At 36.1% G+C, this 24,316-nt stretch overlaps 2 long non-coding RNA genes, 1 other non-coding gene and 1 pseudogene across 4 annotated transcripts in view; 1 reads left to right on the plus strand and 3 right to left on the minus strand.

Annotated features, from left to right (window-relative positions):
- LOC149044175 (uncharacterized) overlaps positions 1 to 24,316 on the minus strand; it is a 123,328-nt pseudogene that overhangs the window by 15,355 nt on the left and 83,657 nt on the right. The gene's annotated exons all lie outside the window — the stretch shown is intronic.
- Positions 4,732 to 4,803, minus strand: Trnac-gca (transfer RNA cysteine (anticodon GCA)). Its single transcript has one exon. It is a non-coding gene; the product is annotated as a tRNA-Cys (tRNA).
- On the minus strand, positions 6,009 to 8,207 carry LOC149044179 (uncharacterized). The gene is made up of 2 exons (XR_016187641.1): positions 7,585 to 8,207; positions 6,009 to 7,268 (listed from the first exon to the last, which is right to left on the minus strand). It is a non-coding gene; the product is annotated as an uncharacterized LOC149044179 (long non-coding RNA).
- LOC149044180 (uncharacterized) lies at positions 8,765 to 23,537 on the plus strand. The gene is made up of 2 exons (XR_016187638.1): positions 8,765 to 9,031; positions 9,533 to 23,537. It is a non-coding gene; the product is annotated as an uncharacterized LOC149044180 (long non-coding RNA).

The following is a 24,316-nucleotide window of genomic DNA, read 5'->3' on the forward strand; positions in this document are numbered from 1 at the left end:
CGGGACAGGCATATCATCAGAGAAATATTGCCCCGTTACTAACAAAGTTTTAATTTGGCTACAACGCGGGCAATTTTCATTTTTTCTGCAACGATGCCATGCAATATAGATAAATTAACCACTTGTGTGAACGGGACAGAGATAACGTTCAGAAATTTTCTTGTTTATTGTATACATAGGAATACTATCATGGCCGCAGCTTTTTGTGACTGACTATTCGTTTTTCAATAGCAATAACTTCTTCTTCCGTTGTCAGGTCTAGAAAAATCGACTGATTGAAATTTCAAATGAATAAAAGGGGTTACTATCACCACTGAAAGAGCTTTTTGTTTATGGTGGTGTAGAACCTTTACCGACCCTAGGAACTTTTATGGCAGATGTCACGCAAGCTGGGTTTAAAGATGGAAACAAGGCTGACTTCGTAGTGGTTGAAGGGGATGGTTGTATGCCGTTGGGTCGCGAAACTCCCGAGGCGCTAAACCTGCTGCGTGTTGGTCCTTTTCAGGCCAACAGTGTTGACAGTGGACGACCGGACAGTGATGTTAGAGAGAAATACAAGCACTTGTTTAGTGGAGTTGGACTTTTGAAGGGTTACGAATAAGAACTGCATGTTGATGAGTCGGTGAAGCCTGTGGCACAGCAAGTACGCAGAATTCCTTTCGGGTTGCGAGAGAAGGTGGATGCAAGGTGGATGCAAAGCTTGATGAACTTTTGAAACTTGAAGGGAAATTCCATATCTGCAAGCAGCCTTGTATTATCTTGTTTATCTTATAAACACAGTAGCCCTTAGCTGACGAGAAAAGTCGGCTTTATTAACGAATGAAAATAAAGGAATCGACAATCCCCAAATAAAAATCGTAAAGTGCGTTGGCGATAAAGCTCAATATGGAAAAAAAAAGCGCTGAATCACTACAAAACAACAATGGGCGTCATTTTCAATATAAAAATAAATTGTCAGTTTTTGACGTTTACATGACCTATACAAATCTTTCAGCTACATTGATAAAATTGGCCCGTGGAAAATCTACCGTTCACCACACCGACGAGTCTGAAGAGAGGCTTCGATATCCTGAAGAAAACACTGTATCGTCAGCAAATGCACAAAGCGTTGTCAGCATACAATTTGTGGACGAAGGGGATGTTACTGAGGTGTTTGAGGATCACAGAGAAGTACAAATCGATGAGTATGAGACAGATTCGGATGACGAGGAATCAGATTTTGAAGAACATCCAGAGGTTGTCAACAGAGCGTGTGTTACCCGATCCGGCAGGGCTGTTCGTGCATTTGTGCGTCTCGACATGTAAGAGGTACTAACAGTCAAAAAATCCATTTAACAGTGCAGATTGATACGTATGACAACCAAATTTTTGGCAAAAAAAAAGAGAAAAAAAAGAAACCTCGCAGAAAAGCCACGAGAGCCGTTGAATAATAAGTGTAGTGAGTTTTTGTGGACGTCTCGGAAAAAAGACTTCCGTAGCTTACAAATTAAAATTAGGTATCCCAGGGGCTAGAGTGGGTGTTTCATTCTTTGTAGAATTTACCTCTCTTGATTTACTTCGATGCCCCGTAGTCGACAGGAAACAAATTCACATCTATAATAAAAGCTTTGGTGAATTTTATCGGTATACTAGATTTGCAAACAAAAGTGAGGTAGATGAGTACGTTGCTAAATTAAAAAACAGCGTTAACGAGGTTTAAGTGAAAACAAATAATGAATTATTACAAATATTACACTTCGTCTAGAGTTTAAAGTCTTAAAACTGGGCAAATTGCATAATAAATGTGAATAATTAACGTGTATTTTTAATTATTAACTGAGATTTACCGACAACCGACAAAGGTCAAAAATCTTAACCGACAACCGACAAAGTAATGAAATTTTAACCGACAACCGACATTTTGACCCCCCCATTCAGACCCTCCTACTAGTTGTCGATTTTCGCTCTCAGCTGCGAGAAATGCCATTACCAAAACCACTGAATGCGTAACTTTCGGCTTTTCTTTTCGCAATTTGGTTTTCTTTACATTCTTGGAAAGTTTGAACGTCAGTGTCTGAAAACCATACGGATTTTTCAGTACCTTACCAGTCAGGATACGAGAAAACTCCGACTAACAACATGAATTGAAAATGGTGAAGGCTTTGCCGTTCATTTATTAACCTGACCAAGTGGCGCAAAAGGCGAGTGACGTGTCAGCAGCTGATTAGCGATATCAAACAAAGTTAAAAAAATCGTATTTTTCACGTGTGTTGTTACGGCTTTTCTCAGGGCTAATAATCCTTGTTTAATACCGTTAGTTTACATGATAAAATCGTTTCTCTCACGATGTGGTCACTTCGGATGTGTATCGCGACATTTCGGCTGATTATTTTACCGCCAGTCTTACTCGCTTCGTGAAGACTAGCAGTATGCAGTCGGAATGCAGCGATTATATTTCTCTTTTAAAGTGATTGGATTGGTTCATTTACTCGCAAGGACTTATCCCATAAACAGTTCACACGGAGGGACCCGGATAATTTGGGGAGACAAGTTCTTGCCACTTTTCTCACGAATTCAAACCAGTTTGAATTCTTGGGACAAGTCGCAAGGCTTACGTTTTGGACCTTGCGACTAGACCATTTGATGAAAAATTTAAATGGTAGTTTATTTGAAGGGACTTAGTCCTCGCTACGAGTCGCGGCTACTAGTCAGTTCTTGTGTGCCGATCCTAATGTAACTGTTCTACCTTTACAAAATAACTTCAGACCAAACATTAAACATCCGGTTAATGCTATTCAATACTGTACGACGCACATTGTTTTTTTTTTTGAAATTTTATGAAAATATATTTAACTTATATGAGTTTTCGATATTTATATATATATACAAAAATCTTGATTATAGTCTATCCTTGCGGTATAGTGCTCGATGCGTTCGCAGAGCGTGGTATATCTGAAAGTTGGACAAATCAATAAGACAACTTTTCTGTGACTCTGAGTTTCACGCTTACGCGATCATCAGACAGATTTTAATCTGAAAGTAAGATTTTAATTCGTAAAATAAGTTTGTGGAAGTTTTTAAGATGTGATACAATTTTTTCTTCTTAATCATTAAAATCACGTTTTATTTTATAAAATCAACTTGACCTCCCTCTCTCTCACGCTGTTCTAGTCTCACGCTCCGGTCTCTCTCATTTTAAATATATTACATGATCCTATTGTTAAATCATCTACCACTTATCCCAGAAAATATACCTCTGACATCTATGAAAATATACTTAACTTATTTGTATCTATATAAAGCACACTTATCGCAAAAAATCAACCGGAAATCAATTAACGCTGAATAATCTCTGACGTCTACGAAAATATACTTAACTTACTTATGTATACATATATATATATAGTACAGCTTAGAGGTACCTGGCCAACGCACCAGCAAAACCTCTGCACGCTTTTTGCGTTCTGCGCAAAAAAGAAAAGTTGATAACGTGAGTTTGCCACCGTAAAGAGTTTAAAAGCTGAGGTCTTGAGCGTCAACCCTTCGTCAATCGCGCTGAGGAAGGGCTTACGCTCGAAACGTCAACTTTTCTTTACAGAGGCCAATTTACGTTATCAACTCAGTTGATAATACTTAATTGCCCTCTTATACTCTCCCACCGATGCAGCATCACAGTTTCTTTAGCCACTAACCTCTTTTATTGCTTTGTTCCGCATTGTTTCGGAAAACATAAGAAATGCCGCCGCCGAAGCATCAAATTAACATTTTGCATAGACACAATGGCTGCCCTTTCAATGAAACATCGCAACGACTTGTCATGATTCCACCAGCATTTCGTAAAATAAGTTTTTGGAAGTTTTTAAGACGTGATACAATTTTTTCTTTTAAGGGAGGTAAGATTTCGGCCGGAAATGGAGACAACTTTGTTTTAGGAATTTGAAAATACTGTAAAGGATACAATTCGAGCGAGAAATTGGCTATATCAACTGGCACCCTTGCGTCTTGTTTACTTACTTTCGGCACTAAAATATTTTCAAGTTTTCATTAAAGCAATATAATTGTTTCCAATAATTCATTTCACGTTTGAGTGTACTCGGCCTCGCGTGACTTGTAATTAAGGATCTTAATGATCTTATCCCCAGATCACTAGTTGTTTGGGAATCATTTCTTAAGCCTGGTTATAAAATACATTTTAATGTCTTTGAAGTCGAGTGACTTGTAACTAAAGCTAAATTATGATCCCGCCGATACCCTTCCTATCGAAACGGAGGACATCGTGGTCTTAATCTTGAAAATTAAGCTTAACGGTCGTGAGTGCGGTTTCAAAAGTCAGCGATTTGAAGCTTTTGAAAAGTAAGGTTGAAACTCCAAGAAGTAGTTTCACATCACGCTTTAAAATCGTGACTCCATAAAAAAATTCCCACGGGACATTTCAGGAAATTCTTCTTTCATAGGAGGGGTTTTGCTTCGCTCGTACTTTTTATTCACGCTTAGCGTTTCGTGATGATAATCGCCATGACAGTATCAACAGACGATCTTGCCTACTTGTAAACAATGTCTTAATGTATAACGTTAAGGGGACTTGATGCGAACCGCAAACGACGAAGTGGAATTTGATTGTCTTCCTTTGAACTTAAACAAACTTAGTAAAGCATTTGGAAAACGTCTCCTGTTACAGGAAACTGCAAATAATTTCACATAAGAAAGATGTTTTTTCTTCTTGTCACGAGCGTGGGACAAAGAAAATTTCTGAGTCCCCATGAGGAATCGAACCTCAGACCTTCGGATTTGCGCTCCGATGCTCTACCACTGAGCCACAAAGACTCTTCGGTGAGCGGGGTCCATTACGAAGTTCTAATGACACGCGTCCTGCATACTGCTAGGATCAGCAATGTCGATAGCGTAATGTTTTTGACAAAAATGGCTCAGTGGTAGAGCAGGGTAAAACAAAAGACTGCCTCATGCATACTAATGAGCTTCTTTTGCGCTCGTTTTTTGAGTGCGTTTTCGAAAGTTGCACGCCTGTGCGCGCGTTTTTAAAGCGCTTTTTGTGTGCATTTTGGGCCAAGTAGCCCTGATTGTGCTTTATATACTGTATTTTTCTAGGGACTTATTCAACATTATTCACTTCACCATCAACAAATAATTGTTTCTGCATAATTGCTCAGGTGTTTTCGAATTCTGCTGTAAATTTGTTTTTTGTTGACAGCACTCTGTTGCAATTGTTACGTCCGTTGGTTTGGAGATAATCAGCCAATCTTACTTCGTTCAATCAGCAAAAGCTTCATATCGTTATTTTGAAAAGTGCCACGCGAAACTTAATAATACCTTTCTACCTTCGGAATTTAATTTTTTTTACTGCGTTTATGACTTCATCGGCAACATTGAAACAACGCAAAGCAGCCAATTTGAAATTTAGCGCCCTGTAATAATCACCTTGTGCGAAATCAGTTATGATGAGACACGATGTAATCCTCAACCAATCAGAGTGTGCAAACCTCTATGATCACCGGAAGAATTACACCAAATAAATATATTGAAAACTCACAACATTTTGGACAAAACAGTGGTATCCTTTGGATCCTCAACATGGGAGCTACTCATCAGCTGACCATTTCACTCCCTCTAGATCGCTATCTATAGTGCAGCTTTTTACATATTCATTTATGTAGTTATTAAACCATTGTAATCAAATCTTAAGTTGCTTGTAACTTTCAAACACTGGGCTTCTTTTTAAACTGCAAAGTTATGATCTGAGACGGCATCTGTTGTAAAAATCGCCATAAATAAATTAAGTGATTGGACGGTTTTCACCCAAATGATGCGTTATTCATCTTTAGTAATGTCAACAACAACTATTCGCCTCTGAAATGAGACAGAAGGTAGTTTATGAACAAATCTTTACACGATCAAGTTGCCATGGTCCTGGTTATGGCTCGTGAAACTGTTAATAATTGGATTGCTACGGTCATATTTTCATATCACTGATACACCATTTCCCCAGAAAAATACATATGCTTAATCACATAATGGTTTTAATTTTGATGCCTTTTATTAATAATATAACAATCAGTTGGATTCTTTGATATCCTTCCCTTTTTTTCCTGGCAGCTCCCCAGGTATTTGAACTTTTAAAGATTGCTTTGTTGAAATTCTCGCCCCTAGGGCAAAAATTGCGTTCAAATGTCCCCACTAATTTTTTAAAAAAGTAGATCAGTAAACATGACTTTCTGCACATTGTCAAAGCTTTAACACCTAGACCTTCTGCACATTGTCAAAGCTTTAACACCTAGACCTTCTACACATTTTTTTATGAGCCATTTTTGCTTGTAGAAGTGAACTTTTACCTTAAACTATTTCACATTTAAATATATATTCATTATTAAGAAAACAGAGGGCAGTATTAAATAAGTATGAAGGTCATTAATCATTTAATGCACAGATCTTTACTTACAATGACACTCTTAATGCAGTCAAGACAATTAACAAACTAATACCTATTACCTTAACGCCTAATGCCCTATTACCTCAATGCTTATTATAAAAGTAGGATATACATTGAACTATTGCAAAAAGCCTACTGTGAGTGTCACTATTTCTTTCAAATGTTTACACCCAATTACAAAAACGCTGACCCTGGAAAAGGGTAAGGCAATGGCTTTATAGTTTAACATGCAAATGATAAACACAATTAGTTGTGCGTAGAATATATCAGCCATTCGCACTTTCTTAAAAGAAAAGAATTGTCATCATCAAAGATTTCCACGAGTGGTGAAAAAATAAAGCATTGATCATGTAACTCTGTGAACATTTCCCAATTTAAAAAGGTTGTAAGCAGCGTGCTCTCTAACAGCATTACCAGTTTCGAGACCATGGTACTGGGTGTGAAGGTGAGCAGCACACCCTTCATCATCCATGTCAAAGTCCTCTGGCTCTGGTTCCCTTAATTTGACAGCGAGGTTGAGTAAAATGCAGCAGGCTACAATCAAGGTGCTTACCCTGTCAGGAGCCATCCTCACTTCTTAGTGTGGCACATGGAATCTCTTCTTCAACATTCCAAAAGTTCGCCCTATGGACATCGTGTGAACTTGTATGCTATGTTGAATGCTCCTCCTGAGGTGTTTTGGGGTTGAGGTATAGGGTCACGAGGAATGGAGAGCATGCATAGCCACCATTCCCGTGTAGCACACCACCAGTCCCTTCAAGGTTACCTCCTACGGCTGACGTCCGGCAAATGTGGCTATCATGAGTTGAACCAGGCCATCTAGCCACAATATCTGCCAACATTCCTGCAAAATTCAATTGTATTCAATACACTAAAACTGGTTTTAACATTTTTTTTTTACGTTGTGTACACAAAATTTTGATACAGCTTAGGTGTATAGTATTTCTGCACGAGTCTTCCCTCCCGTAAAATTTCCATACTTTGAGCATACAATAGGCCCAAAATTTAGAATTTAAAATTCCTACGAATTTCGTGCCTACATTAAGGAGAAAATAACTCCTGGTATACACATGAGATAGTATGATAGTATAAAGCTTTGGGGTAAACGGACATGTTGCCCTTTGCTTAATCAATAATCAGAGCTAAACATATTTGTTTACCTCGATGGCAGCAGATTGCATGGACATTTTGATGGATTGAAATCCTTTCCGGTTCATGAAGTCCGGCTCATTTTCGCGAGGGGCAGCTATTCTAACGTGGTTAACGTCGATGAACTGAATGGCATAAGGGAAACCGCCAAATCGAAAAAATCCCTCCTTAATGTCGTCTCGTTCCGCACGAGTAGACGGAAATCTTTCGAAATCGCCTAACTTTGTAGTCAAGGCTTGTGTCACACGACCAACTACTCGCCTGGCAGTTGACTCATCAAATCCTAGAAAATTATCTGTAATCACCTGTAGAAACGAACCCGAAGCCAGTAATCTCAAGGTAATGAAAAGGACTTGTATTATCGTTGAGACTGCATGCTTCCTATTGTTTGTGGTGTTATTTCGTCCGCAACAAGGTAAACGATGTATTGTACTGCTTCTCATCCAAAACGATACCTGAATCTAAATTCAGAGTCAGCAAAAGACTCTAAGGGATCCAGCTGGCAGCGAAACATTCTTCTCTGCATACGACGTTGATTGTCGGGTAAGTTGCACCAAAGGAGATGTAGCTGTCGAGCGAGTTATCCAGTCATTTCGTTTCTTGGTTGGAACTCATTTCGTTCCATATATGGAATATATTTTCTTAATGTGTAAATGTGATCTCTGAGAGCAGAGTAACGATCGGAACATAGACGAAAGTATTTTCAAAACTATTTACATAACAGTGAGAGCGTCGTATTTTAATTTCAGTGCGCATTGCGGAACGATGTGAGAATTTACTATAATCACAAAAGCGAGGGCTTAGGTTTGTCGATTTTTGAGCACAACACAGAACAAAGGATATTCAATAAAGAACTACGTAGGATGCATGTTTGTTATTGCGCTCGATTTAAAGTGGTTTTAGCCGTCGTTTTCAGCGCTACTTCGCTAGTTCCAAAGCTGTGTTCGAGTTCGCTACTGACATGCCGAATTTGCTGGCACAAGGGAAACTACTAAATCGAAACAAACCTTCTTAATGTCGTCTTGCTCCGCACGAGTGGACGGAAATCTTTTGAAATCGCCTAACTTTGCGGTCAAGGCTTGTGTCACACGACAAACCACTCGGCTGACATTTGACTCATCAAATCCTGGAAAAGTATCTCGGATCACTTTTTCCGCTCTCACTTTTATGTAAATAGTTTTGAAAATACTTTCGTTTATGTGTTAACCGTCAGGCGAGTAGTTGGTCGTGTGACACAAGCCTTGCAAAGTGAGGCGATTCGAAAGATTTCCGTCCACTCGTGTGGAACGAGACGACATTAAGGAAGGTTTGTTTCGATTTGGTGGTTTCCCTTATGCCATTGGGTTCATCAACGGTACCCACGTTAGAATAACTGCCCCTCACGAAAATGAGCCGGACTTCATGAACTGGAAAGAATTTCACTCCATCAAAATGTCCAGGCAATCTGCTGCTATCGTGGTAAGAAAATATGTCTAGCTCTGATTATTGATTAAGCAAAGGGCAACATGTCTGTTTAACCGTTTAGTGAGCTGCGTTGGTTCAATGGCTGGAACAAAGCATTACAGAGCATTCTCTCGCTAAGTAGCATTGTTTAACAACGTGTGATTTTTCGTCGCTCAAAAATACAGGCCAAGGAATGTCTTGAAGTTTACCATATCAAGAAAGGCATAAATTGCATAGAGTTAGGGTAGTTAATTGTTGTTAGTTACGAACCGTAGTTCATTGTTAGCGGCAATCCCGTTCCGAGTACACTACTTTGACAAAATGAATGACGTGATCTCGTGATTACTACTTCAAATTTTGGGCCTATGTGTATGCTCTCATTATGGAAATTTTACGGGAGGGAAGACTCGTGCAGAAATACTATACACCTAAGCTGTATCAAAATTTTGTGTACGCAACGTAAAACAAAAATGTTAAAACCAGTTTTAGTGTATTGAATACAATTGAATTTTGCAGGAATGTTGGCAGATATTGTGGCTAGATGGCCTGGTTCAACTCATGATAGCCACATTTGCCAGACGGATTCCAAATATAGAGTGATTGAAATCGTCACCTAATGAGTAGCTCCCATTGTTATGAAGTAGCTCCCATTCATTGTTATGAATTACACTGCTTACCAATGTCTCTTCATTGAAAGGAACAGTTGAAACATAGTGTGTTTCATTAATATGTCCAATATTTCTAACGGTAGTATCAGTTTCTGAGCTAACCCGACTGATATTTGTAACCGATGCAAACCCTGGAATAGATTCATTAATGTGGATTGTCAAGTTGAATGCATCTGCAACTACTTGTACAAAAAGCCCGTCATCCTATGTAACATAGCGTGACATGTTAGTTAAATACCTTGACCATGATTGGTCTGTACTACTCTCGATGAATCTTACTGTGAGTACACTATTATTTGGATGGGACCGAACAGATCCCAAACAGCCACTATCATTGACATCCAGGTTGGATCGAAAAATATTGATGCATTTTTGATACTGCACGTAGCCTGCTTACGCTGCCTCTTCTGTTGAGCCTGCGTTCTGGTCATCAACACAGGTAGGCAAAATAAAAGGGAGTCGTAAAGTACCTGACGATGGGTTGTCGATGCTTTATAACTTGCGAATTCATTTTCTTCACCTTAGATTTGGCCTTCGTTACGCTCTGAGCCGGCAAGAAGCAAGAGAGTTATAAGCGCGTATCGAGAGCTTGATGTTAATCACAAACAAAACTTGTTTTCAAAATTGCTCTCGGCTTGGCCTCCAGCAAGTGTTACGCCTTTTTTCCCCGTTCCTCACATCACAAAGCCATAACTCCATATCAAACTATGAGCCTCGTATCATAATTCTCCCTCAAGGAAGTGTCGAAGCTGTTACAAGGTTATTAACAATTTTTGGCCAAGATTAATTGTTTTGATTGCAAGCCTTCTTAAAAACGATTGCGGTCGAAATCAAGAAATCACAATTACTAATGATGAAAAAGCGGAAGTCAACCACATGTGAGTGAGTTTATTAACTATAAACAGCAAAGGTGACTTCGTTGACTTGGTCTCTTGTCTGAATGACAATTGGGTAATTGGCATAAAAGATACTATCGAAGCGAAACATGCTGTCAATTTACAATATGCAAATATTAATTTCATTCGAAAAAGTATTCATGCAAATCTAAACTCGAAATTAATTTTAAAAAAGAGATTACTTTTGGCATTTCCGTGACCAAGGTAGTATTCAAAGTGTTATTTCAAATCTTTTTAACATGATGCTTTGTACGGTAAACTGATTTACTATTCATAAAGAGGGTGAGTTTCTTTGACAGATAGAGCATTGACTTTGCTTTGTTCTGTTGTAAAGCACGCCTAGAGCATGAGAGATTTGTTAGGAGAAACTGAAGACGTAGTCGACTGTTTAGATTGACGTTACCATGTTCCCACCAATAGCGTAGCTCCATTTTCTGCACATAAACACACACAGACAACCCACAACTCCTCTCTTCGCTAGAAACGAAAGAAACGGTAAGACGTGCTCTTCTTGTTGTAGGTCTTTGAATCATAGGTATTAATTAGTAGATATAAGAGCACAAAGTATGTGCTGCAAAATTATTATGATGTACTCAATGCAATCATGGCCTTCCTATAAACATTTCATATTTAATGTCTATATATTCTTGTCTTCGAAAAAAGGCGAAGTAAATCAACCGCGGTAAATCTGGCATGTTCGATTTTGAACAAGGAGACTTTTCATGAGAAAAACTTGATACGCGGCTTTTCGAACTTCTTAAATGTAAGGAAAAATTGCAGGCTGTCGTGTGTTTCACGAGAGATTAGGGAGGTTAAAGTGCCTGGGAGACGGTTTGTAAGCGTTTTTGTCATTCCTTTTGGTGTTCTCGGAATCGGTCGCCTTGTTTCGTATTGATTTGGTGAATATACATTCATAAGATAGTAAGTAAAATATTCGAAGTCCACAGATTGATAGAAACAAAAAAAAATTACAAGCAAGGTTCAACAGCCCATATCGACCAGCTAGTTGGCGGTTGATGATGTAAATTAAAAGTTTCTAGAGTTGACGTTTGTTTCGAGTGTTGGCCGTTCGTGAAAGCGAAGGGGTTACCTAACATTGCATGCATTTTAACACACTTAATGGCTAACATCACAAATTTCAAATTACTTAATAGTAGTATACGAGTTGGCGTTACGAAACCAGTTTCGAAAAGACTGATCTCACACCGAACCGACTCTATACTACTCACCATATGATGATGAATATTCCATGATTCAAAATATTTCATTTACCAAATAGAACCAGATCACCTGATTGTTAAAGAGGAAGTTCAAATTACGATTCTCTCGTTTGATCACCACAACTGTGTTTCTGTATCATAGATATGATTTTGTCCTCTCTATTGAATAGGTGCCGATGTTTTTGAGAAATTGAATAATATTACATATCTTCACCTCATTATGAATACTGATATTTAACAAATTATGAAAACATTGATTCAAATTTTGTAATGTCCATGGGCATACCTTGTTATACCATTATCGTGTAACGTTTGCCATCAAAACAGCTCAAAGATACTTTGTTTATCTCATAACTTCCAAGTTGGTGGTTTTGACTTCGGATTCCTCAGATTTAGAAACCTTGTTAATCTGCTAAATCTACTTCTTTCGGAAGTTTCTAGATCCTTGGACTTCATGTATATAAGAACGATAGTTTCATCGACAAAAAAAAAAAGAGAGAGAATTGTGAAGAAGCTTAGTGCTGTAAAGTCGAGAAGTTAACTACGTGGAAATAAATCAGTTTGTTACTGTTACCGACGAACCAGAGTTTTGTCTAGGAACAACCCTGCTCTACATTGACACTCGTAACAGATACAACTGTTTGTTGTGAAATAATGTGTTCTTATAGTTTTCATATTTGATGCTCTTTTTTATATAACATTCTTTTTTATTCCTTCCGCTGTTTTACTGCCTTTGTAACTGTATTTCATGTATGAGTATATTTTAGATCTTAAACCAACAAATTATTACTTGGAATACCGCCAGCTTAATCCTTGAGTTTTCCAATAAATTATTTGTTTCTTTTGTCAAAATATGGAGTGTTCTCTGGATAGCCGCTGTTGTCAAATTTATCTGTATTATTCCAAAAGTCTTTATACACATCTACAGTTTCAATTTCATAAGTTAGACTGTCTGTGTCTGTTAAAAGTAGTTTTTCTTTGTTGCCACTTTTGTTTGATTCAATTATAACGAAAATCATCCATAATGTCTTACTTAGATGAAGAATGCACGTTCCCACATATGCTGGCCGATTGAGGGTTAGTGTTTCTTTGATCTTGTACTCTGCAACTAGATTTTCATTGAATATTTTATCACTCACATAAGTTGGTTTTAAGCCATATTTGATTATTTCTCTTTACTTTTTAAAAGTCTGCCATTGAATCTTTTCCTAAGGTTTTCCTTTGTTTTAGAAGAAATCTAATTTTTTATTTTTGAATTCTTGTGATGTATATTTAAATGATTCACTTGGTAGATTATCTACTAATTTCTCAAATCTAGAACTCATAAATTGGAAGCTGTCAATGAAAACTATATGTTTCCCAGGCATGAAAGCCATTTAGTTTTCCATTTTACTGGGTATGACTTTAATATCCTGATTTAGTTTAGCAGTTTCTTGCATAATGAAATGAATGTCATAACCTCTCAAATGTAAAATAACAAGAATCTTATCGGTCAGCTTAAAAGTTAAATAAAAATGTGGGTGAGCTGATCCACCATATTTACCAGTTACATGACAATGGTCTCTTACAATAGTATCTTTATTACGAATATGGCATTCACCAGCTTCATGAAAATTTCCTTTATTATCATCAGTCATTATTAATAGTTTATTGTGATTTTTCTTTATTCTTTGTTGATACCATTTTGACATATTTTCCATGACTTTAGAAACAGCATTTTCCCCTCTACATTTCTGAACTGGTTTCCTGTATTCATCATCATAACAACATAAGACCTTAGGCCCATATCCACAATCTGCATTATTTAACAATTGGTTCATACGTCAGCGTGCGTTCATGGAGATATGAAGCACGCGGGAAGTTTGGAGAGCACGAAAGATGTGTAAGAGTTGCTCGAAGTGTAGCCGAGAGCAACTCTAGCCTCTTGAGTGACTTCCCAAGTGCTTCATATCTCGATAAACGCACAGCTGACGTATGAACCAATTGTTTAATAACATTTTCAATCCGATGGTTTTAATGTTGCAAAAGGGTTAATATTCCTTCTGCTACGCTTCAGCGCGTTGATAATTTGGTTTCAGGGAAACATTTCGCTACGTTGTAAACGATCTTGTCTTAGATTGGTCAAAAAACTGACAGGTGAATTCATGCATGTAAATTATCTTTCTTTTCTGATTGAATACAAAATTATCTTATCCAATAGAAAAACGAAGATGCTGTTTCTCTAGGGATTTGTTTGCTGACGTCATGAGCGTGCACAATAGAAATATGAAGCACGCTCACGCAATTGAATTTGATTTACTAACTATGTTATAATATTCATTGACAATCATACAGTTTTATGACTTTTCTGCTTATCTTCACTGCCGAAACACTGCAGACAATATGTACTAAACGCTTTCCATGTTCATCGTTACTTTGGTTCAACATAAATTTATTGAAGTCTTTTATTAGAAAGTAATTTTGATTTTCGTTTTCTGTTATCAATAACAGATTCATCTGATCATCGAATTTTTCTTAAGATATGTAAATAGGAAATGATTTCTTTTCTTCGTAATTGAATACATTAAAATTAATGTTATTTTGTTTCTCGATTTTATTGAAATGTTTCACAGATACCCGAGTAATGTGATGGCTAAGTAATTCAATTTTTCAACATGTTGTTTTATCAGTTTTTCGATTCACTGACGATATTTTTCTTGAGGGTTTAAATGTCGACTATGACATCATCTGAAACATTGATCATCATTGTTTTTCATGCTGACTAATCCTTTTGATGAGTTTCTTAGCTCACATGGTAGTCTGATATAAGATGCTCCTTTTAACGTTTTATATTTCACTATGTTCTCATAATTATGAACAATCAATTCGATAGTCTAACCTATCCTTATGATTTCCAATTTCCAGAATTATTCAATAACAACATAACAACATAAGACCTCACTCCCATATCCACAATCTGTATGCTTTTGGTATTCTTCTGTAAATGATTTGTCATTGTTTGAGTTTCATCCACTTTTCCTGTTATTACTTTAAAATCAGCATAGATGACAAATGCCACTGGTAATTGTTAATGGAGATTATTAAATTTCAATATATTATTTCCCATTGTAGGCATTTTGAATGATTATTTAACAACTGGTTCATACGTCAGGGTGCGTTCATCGAGATACGAAGCACGCGGGAAGTTTGAAGAGCACTCAAGAAGCTAGAGTTGCTCGAGGCGTAATCGAGAGCAACTCTTACGCATCTTTCGTGCTCTCCAAACTTCCTAAATGCTTCATATCTCGATGAACGCACAGCTGACGTATGAACCAATTGTTTAATAACATTTTCAACCCGATGGTTTAAATGTTGTAAAAGGGTTAATATTCCCTCTGCTACGCTTCAGCGTGTTGATAATTTGGTTTAAGGAAAACATTTCGCTACGTTGTAAACGATCCTGTCTTAGATTGTTCAAAAAACTGCTAGGTGAATTTATACGTGTAAATTAACTTTATTTTCTGATTGAATACAAAATTCTCTTATCCAAAAGAAAGACAAAGATTCTGTTTCTCGAGGGATTTGTTTGCCGACGTCATGAGCGTGCACAATAGGAATATGAGGCACGCTCACGCAATTGAATTTGATTAGACAAATTTACTAGCTATGTTATAATTTTCATTGACAATTATACAGTTTTCTTTATAATTTTTCAACTTATCTTCACTGCCGAAACGCTGCAGACAATATGCACGAAACGCTTTCCATGTTCATATTTAGTTTGGTTGAACATAGATTTATTGAAGTCTTTTATTAGAACGTAATTTTTATTTTTTTATTTTCGCGAAGATAATCCTAAATGTTTCGATGAATTTGAAACCATTTATTTCCAATAGTAATGTTATAAATTGTTTTTCGATAAATTTAATTGCATTTTGCAATTTTTTCTATCGTTATTGTTACTTCAAATAATTCAGTGAATCCTTTCAGAACTTTATTAGTAAGAGTTATTTTTGTTCTAAATATTAGAGTTGGTTTTCCTAAAACTATCTCTTTAGTTCTTATTGCTGGTGTTGGTTTGTAATCATCCCTAAATTCAAATGGTGGGCGGAAGATATTGTCTTTATAATATTCCTTACGAGGTTTTCATCATTAGGATTTCATCATTAGTTTCTGAATTCTCGCAGTAGGAACTGGTTTGTGATCATCAGTAATTGCCGTTTTGGTTTCTGCTTCAAAAGCATCGTGATACAAATGTACATTGGGATTTTGATCATTTACTAAGATCTAATTCGTTCATTCTACTGAGTAATGAGCTAATAAGTAATTTTTATAATTATTATATGTATCACAAAATCATTCTTTATTTAACATATATTTACTTTTGCTCTTAGTTATTCCATTTTTTTTCTATCTTTATCAGTGAAATATTATATCTCTCCACCTCTTTTTCTCTATTCTTGTTTTTCCATACTATATTGCACAGCAGAAAATTCTTTATATGATGGCAAGGCTCTTGGAAGAAACGAACTCCCTTCTTTCGGTTCAAAGCCGAGCGAAATAACTAATATTCTAAGGAAACTCTTTTATTTAGTCAAAACCAAGGTTCCATCATAGGCATTTTAAGTGATAAAAGTATCTTAATGCTTCTTAATTCTCAATGGTTTCAAATTAACAAGTTTTCTCTACAAACAAATGTCTTTCATTTTCATTTCGACATTAAAAGGATGATTGTACAGTTTTTCGGATTTCGTATGTTGTGCTCGGCCTACTCATTAATAATCAGGACTGCCACAAAATTCACAACACCATTCACTTCTATAATATTCTGTTATTGATTCAGATTTTGATCCATTTTGTTTTTATTTCTGATGATCATCGATGGCTTTTTTCCACAATTCTTGGCTTTTTTCATTTAGATCCTGGAATTTTTTATGAAATTTAGATTTAAGATGTTGATACTTGCACTTAATCCTACAACTATGAAGTGGACATATAGGACAATACCTTTGTCTAAATATATAATTTTAGAATACATGATACATGCTTTTTTCCTTTCGTGTTTGTTCAAATGTTTTGGAATCTTTTTTGTTCCCATTTCTACAACATTTAGTGTCCTGTTTGATAGAAAGTATGCATCTTTCATTGATTTCAAATGTGTGTTTTTATCACACAACGTCACAGTAGCATAAGGACAAATATTACACGATCAGTGTTTTCCTTCTGATGTTTGATTATTTTCACTCATGTACATTAGATAATTCTTACTATATAATGCATATAAATATGTTTATGAAAACACTTTTTTGTGTTGGGTGAGATTCGTTTATCTTAAACTTATTAGTGCAGTACCTACATTTTATCCTAATTCGAGACATATATTCATATAATTTTCGCGAGATAAGATCGTAATTATTTGAAATTATGAATTCATAACCATTTACCAAATACTGCTCTTTTATTTTTAATTGTGATTCGCTTCTTTTGTAATTTGTTTCTAATTCAAAACACAATAAATTGTAAAATTTGTGGCCATTCATAATGATGAAATCTGGTTGAATTTTCACATATCCCTTTCTATATGAACCTATTCTCTTTTTCTGGTATCTTGGTTTTGTCTCTGGATAAAATAAGCTAATATATCTCACAACGTTATCGTTATTTGTGCTAAAAATGGACAACGACCGTCACCATCTTGCATAATGCTTAGCAGCCTGGCTCCCTAGCTATGAGCTAGGAAACGTTTGCTATTTTTTTCATCGCTAGACGATCTGCTTAGATAGTTGATAGCACCACAAAAAGATATCCTCGACTCATAAAATGATTTTTTAAAAAAAAATCAAAGCAGCAGCCTTTTGTGAAGCTCGTATAATGGTTATGAATTTAAGGCCAGGTTACTACGATGATTTTACGATGGCGCCGTTCAAAGTCAAATCTCCGAATAGTTTGTTTGCCCTTTAGCAACTCAAAACGCAGTTGGTTACAATAATTCAATGTACGATTTTCATTGGTGAAGATATATATCTCTTTCTGACCTCTATTTCTGTTCGTTAAGGTTTGAGTTTTTTCCTCTCGGATGGCCCACAACGAGGTTCCCTAAATTATTTAAAAAACGAATCGAGAAAACGAGGTTATCAAATGTCTGGGTTCAAACAGAGAGCCAGGTTACTACGATGTTTTTTCAATGGCGCCGTTCAAAGTGAAATCTCCGAAAAGTTTGTTTGCCTTTTGGCATCTCAAAAGGCGGATGGTTACAATAATTCAATGTACGATTTTCATTGGTGAAGACATGTACCTCTTACTGATCTCTATTTCTTTCTCTTTCATGGCCCAGAACGAGGTTCCCTAAATTGTTAAAAATACGGATCTAAAAAACGAGCTTATCAAATATATGGGTTCAAGCAGGAGCGATGGTTTCGGTTCGAAAAACTGAAATTGTGTGATCGTAGCGTAGTCTCTGACTTGTAAACAGCGCGTATGCTTTGTTATCGTAGACAGTGGTAAAGTTTTTTTAGGAGAGGCCTTTGACGTAGGGCAGGACAGTGGTGGATCTGAACTCGGTGTGGTGTTCACTGCTGGCGGTCGGTGTCTTGTTTTTTGTTACTCTACCTACAAAATGCCTTGGAACATAGGTAGTCAACGATTACATATGTCTACTTGGGGTAAATTTGGAATGTTCCTTTTCTTTTTAGGGGAGTCTGCTGGTATGCCTTTCTATCGCAAATTTTAAAATTTCACTCTCACAAGATCGAGTAATGTCCAGGATTGCACGCAGAGGAGGCCACGCTAGCCTAAGAGGCATCACATATTGTCCTCACCTATAAAAATTCATCATAACACACATAATTCTCTCATAGATGAAGCAACGTAAAATTGAGAAATAAATCCGTCACATATGAATTACTTTTGTAACAATCCTGGACATACGTGACAAGATTAGGGGATGGGCAATTCTGTCATATGTTGTTAAGAAATAAAATTAGTGTACTATAATCTTGGACATTTCAGCAAGGATAAAGGTGTTATCTTGCAATTATTACAAGTGATCATTTCATCATCTAAAGCTTCTGTTGGAAGACTTTTGTTGCATACCATACAACAGGCTGTTTTATTAATATCAACACCAATGTATTGGCCTGTAAGGATGTTTTCTTTCAGTTCTGGGTTATCGATATTATTGTTGTCAATGTCATCAACTTCATGAATTACACTGAATTGATTTCTTCGTATTCATAAATTTAATATCATCAAAGGTGCTTACTGTAAGATGTTTCAAGAGGTAGCTTTTGCTTGTTGTTTACTTTGTTGATTGTGTTTTCCCAAAGGACAAGTTTCATGGACTGTGTTTCATCGGCTGTTATGCTGTCAACTTTGTATTTGATCTTGACATTTTATATATTGACCTGCTTCTTTTCACTTTTTGTGACTATTTTTACTTTTAAGCCTACTGTTTGGCAAACATTTTTATTCAAGGCATCCACAACAGAAAGAAGGTTGCTGACACATCAATCATCATAGGGAAATTCCAGTGTAGCAGGTGTCATTTTTTCAGACTTGACTGTGGTGTATTCTTCATTATCTGAAGTAGTTTTTTTGTGGTATTTCCTTTGGTTTCCGTAATCTTTATTGGTGATCTTTTCTAATATGCTTGCTGCCGGTTACTTCGCTTTTGCGGAGAGCAACGCACCAAACGCACTGCATCATTTGGATTGCTTTGGAGGTGACAATCATAACAATTGGTCGTTGAAGTTTTGGCTGTCTTTACAGGGCTCAGATTATAAATATTACCTTCAAGAACTGAAATTGTTAGAGAAAATCAAAGCATTATCAAAAGGTTATCAGTTGCCTATATCTCTAACATTCAGTTGTAATACATACATACATACATACATATACTTTATTTAAGCTCGAAATTCAAAGTAGCTGTAGAGCTAATATCTTCGAGAAAAAAAAAGCTAAAATGAAATAAAAATATGCTATATTACAATTTCAATATAATTTATAAACTATATACAACTAAAAGCTAAGAGAGAAAGCTAAGAGGGAAACATAACTTGTAGACCTACTGTGGAAAAGCTTCATATCTGAGGATCTCCTGCTTGAATTGTAGAAAATTGCACATTTTATTGCAAAAATCAATTAATTTGAAAAGGAAAAAGGAAAAGCGAAAGGAAACAAATTTATTAGGAAGGGAACAAATTTATTAAAAGGAAACATTTGTCATCTACCATGAGTTTTTCTTACCTGTCAAAGTAGAATCTTCTTTATTATTACTTGCTGCATTTTGAGCCTTGTTTTTACTAAAAATTGAAGATTAAATAATTTACATTAAGTAATGAGGATATTAATTTTAATATAGATGTCGGGCAGTCATCAGCCTAATTACCGTTACTTCAGCTCCATTAGAATTGCAAGAGTATGGATAACTAAGATAATAATCAATACGACTGTAAACTGTCATACTTCCAAATGGTCTGACATTATTAACTGATGGTGTAGCATCATTTCTAGATAAACTATAACCATTAATGCTATACATACTATTATTGTCTGAATGACTGAACCTTGTCTCTAAGAGAATGTTAACATCAGTATTAGAATACAAGTCTCTACGTACATCTTCAGTATGCCTATGTAAAGATCTTGTGTTAAAGTGACAGAGTTTTAATGGTATTTGATCAACATTGTAAACAGGACTTATACTCAAATCTAATTTGCACTATTTCTTAAACGTTCCATTTCTTTCTTTGCATCAGAGTTAACAGCGACTTTGTGTTCACAAAGATCTGTTATGTGTAAGCCTTCTCTAAGCAGCAGGTCCTTATGGGAACTGTTTTCTAAGAACTTGTATTCTTCTGTTTCTGCCAATAGCAAACTCTTTAGTAACAGGTTTGATGGGTGTCCACGTAGGTTCAATACCTTAAACATGTAACTGTCTATTGTCAAGTCTGGTTTTTGGTTCCAACATCGGCGTGGTCAAGTTGTACCCTTACTATACCAGATGCTCTCTGTCTGATGTACTCGTACCATATTAATTACATTACCAGCACTATTTGTCATACTATCATCTATCTGTTCATGTGTTGTGAGATTTCAGGTTTCTCTGCGACTGCAACATTTAATATGGAATGCAGCTGTTTAGTTTTCCTCGGATCATTAGGTATTTGTTTCATGATTTTATTGCTCGGTTCTTGTGACTCAGCTCCTATGACACTGAAATTTGTTTTGATACTGTACTTAGCACCTGATATGGCACAGTGTGCTCTATCATTGAACTCAATGACTGTTGCATTCTGTATAAACAAGTGACGAACATCTTAGGGGTAGTGACAACTGTTGGTTCTATTATTCTTTCCTTGAATTTCATAATATCTTCTGTAGTATGTTTTCCCTCTCCTAACCTATTCAACACCTCAGCAAAGTCTTTGCTTTCTCTTTGTCTCATTATTTCATGTAGTTTAAACATACTGAAATGTTCTTGCCACAAATTGGGAGCAAGAATACCATAGCCAGAGTTGTCCATATCTTTAAATACAAAACCATCCGTAATTGGTTGGTGTTGAAATAGATCACCAATAGCAATAATACTAACTCTCCTAAAAGGTAGTGAGCTACCTTTAATGTCCTTTAGTCTATTGTTGATTTCAACATTAAAAATTTCGTCGCCAACTATGGATATTTCATCTGTGAATATCAGTTTACCTCGAATAAGCTGACTTCTCAATGTGTTCAGTCTACTTGAATCAGGACGTTTGTAGTTTCTCAATGACTGACATGCACGCATTGCAAGTGCACTATGTATTGTATTACTTTTAATATTATATGCTGCTTTACTAGTAGGTGCTAAGATTAAGACCTTAATGTCACAAACGTTGGCACCAGCTCTAGCATTATACTACTTTAAGGCTGCTTGAGAGAGTGCTTTTGTGAGGTGTGCTTTACCCACACCAGCCCCTCCACTCTAAAAACAGCAGAATGGCTAATCAGATGTTTTGATTTATCATCATCATCATCATCATCATCATCCGTAAATGGTTATAACAGAAGATTATCAGTATCTATTATATATTTCTTCACAGTCATCCTACATATCTATAATATCATTAATTGGCTTTAAAAGCTCCACTCCCTCTTCAGGAGGCGAAGTATTTATAAATATAACTTGTCAAAGATGCTTTTTTCATAGGAAGTTTTTAAACAATATAGACAGATTCTTGAGCTCTTATTTTAACATTATTCAAAAAACTTTACTGCCAATGTCTCTGACTTGCTGTTTTAAACTGGAATTCTCTTCCTTTGCTTCCGTACAAGCCTGTTGTAAAAGTTCGCTCATTCCTTTTTGGGCCTTTGATATATAATTTACCATGTACACAGCACATGCATAAACATCTAAGACAAACTGAATGTGCATATTTGCTCTCCATGCACTAAGACAAGCAGGATTGTAATTGTATATCCTCAATTCATGTGGATTTCTTTTCAAAAACGCAGTAAGTGCATTAAATGATGATCCCATAGCTAGCGAGTAGTTTTCTTCTGCGAGACTGAGCTCAAACAGTTACTGATCAAATAATATATCTTCGCCTTCCTTCATATCATTTAGATGCTTTTGGATTTATTTCCTTGCATCTTTGTGTCTTTTTATTTTACTTCAAGGAATATCAGTATTTAGAGGATACAAAATTTCTGTCTGTTTCAGGGGAGGCTGCGGATAATTGAATCCACCATAACTTTTTGTATTCTTCCGACAACTATGAGAATATCTCTGTACTTGTCTGTTTACTTGTTTAAGTGGTTCATGGTTGTCCGTTGGTTTTTGACAACTAATTATATTATCCATATATGATGTCACATTTTGCATTTGCATTCCCAGTTTAAACTCTCTAGTTCGTTATCAGTATATTTTTGCTAATCAACAATTTGACCAAGTATTCTAAGAAGGTGTATCCATTGTGTCTCTGCTGATGAGAACTACAAAACGAGGAAGCTGGACCTAACTGTCTTCATTGCAAAAAGGTATCTTTAAGCTTTCCCAAAATATGGAAGTGAACCTCTTAAAGCTCTCAAAAATATAAATCCTTCATCATGAAAGATTAAGCTATCAAATGTTCCTTGTTGCTTTAAGTTTCCTGCATTCCAGATCCTGCTATTTCCATTACATTTTCTGAGTGCAATTTGTGACTGGCCTAAAAGGATTTTCATTTGTAACGTTTTTGTTTTGCAGAATATGTTCTCAACACACATGGCTGCTCTTCTATTTGACCTTCTAAGTTCCGATTTACAGATTTCACTGTAGTGGAGTTCAACCATATGTTCCTCATTTTCTGGTCTTCTCTGGCCAAGAAACATTCCAGAATATGCTAATTCTTCAGAATATATATATCTGAATACACTCAATGGCCTATTACCCTAAGGTGGTGCAACATTGAGAATATTTTGACGTTCAGTGACTTCTCAAAAGTCGGTTGCTGTTAGCAGAGTATCAGTAACACCTGCCGAACTGCTACTTCATCTTCACTCCATTCATCTTCACCATCTAGTTCTAGTGAATCGCCATTAATATTGTTGCTATTTATACCAGCTGTTACTGATTGTTGATCACATGTATTGTCATGTTCATGTTGTAAAATTTCTTCATTATAATTAATAATCCAATCTTATTCAATACAATATCTTCATCTTTTTAAAGACTATTACTACTAATGAGCCACAATGCCGCTTCAACAACCTTATGAGGTCTTACATTAAATGACGTTACAGAACTCTTGTACCGCGAATTTCTATTTAAATTCACTTTTATTGTACCAGTCTCACCAGGTAACCGTGGTAACAAACTGACTGTATTAGTAACATCTGTAGGCACATTTACAATATTACCATAGATTTTGAGTTGCTTTGCTCCAAGGGCTTGCATTAATTTTTTAAAAGCAATTATTAGTGCTAGCAATCTACATTCCAATTCATTGAGATAAAAAGGATGCTGATTTTTGTGGGAATACCAAACCACTGACAACAGCACATGGCGGAATTCTGTTTTTAACCAAGTTATTATGGCATGTTTTACAAACCCATTCAATGGCATCAACACTTATCATATAACCGAGATACTTGTCAATATCCGGGTCAGACTGCATTAGTTTATCAATACAAACTGCACTATGATAATACTATGACTGATCACAACAGGTACAAATGTACAGTGGACCTTGAAATGCTACTTCATGAAATCCAAGATTGAATATTATTTTTGCGCTTTGCTGTATAACTTTTCATGTAGGCATTATTTTTGGCCTTTTCTTATTCAGATATTTTGGATGCTTTGTGATTCTCCTTGTATATTCTATGCTTTTCTTTCTCCTCCGCTGCTTTAGCTTTTCTATATTGCCTATTATAATGGGCTTTTTTCTCTTTTCCTGTTTGCTGTTGCTTGTTGTATCCTTTTGTGTCTTTTGTTTCTTTCTAAAATTCTTTCATAAAAGCATTACGCAACCTTTTTCGTTCATTTTCACTTGATTATTAAGCATTGTTATGAAATGT

This window comes from Pocillopora damicornis, chromosome 6 (genome assembly GCF_964200805.1).
Source record: "Pocillopora damicornis chromosome 6, jaPocDami1.2, whole genome shotgun sequence".
NCBI classification, from domain to species: Eukaryota; Metazoa; Cnidaria; class Anthozoa; order Scleractinia; family Pocilloporidae; genus Pocillopora; species Pocillopora damicornis.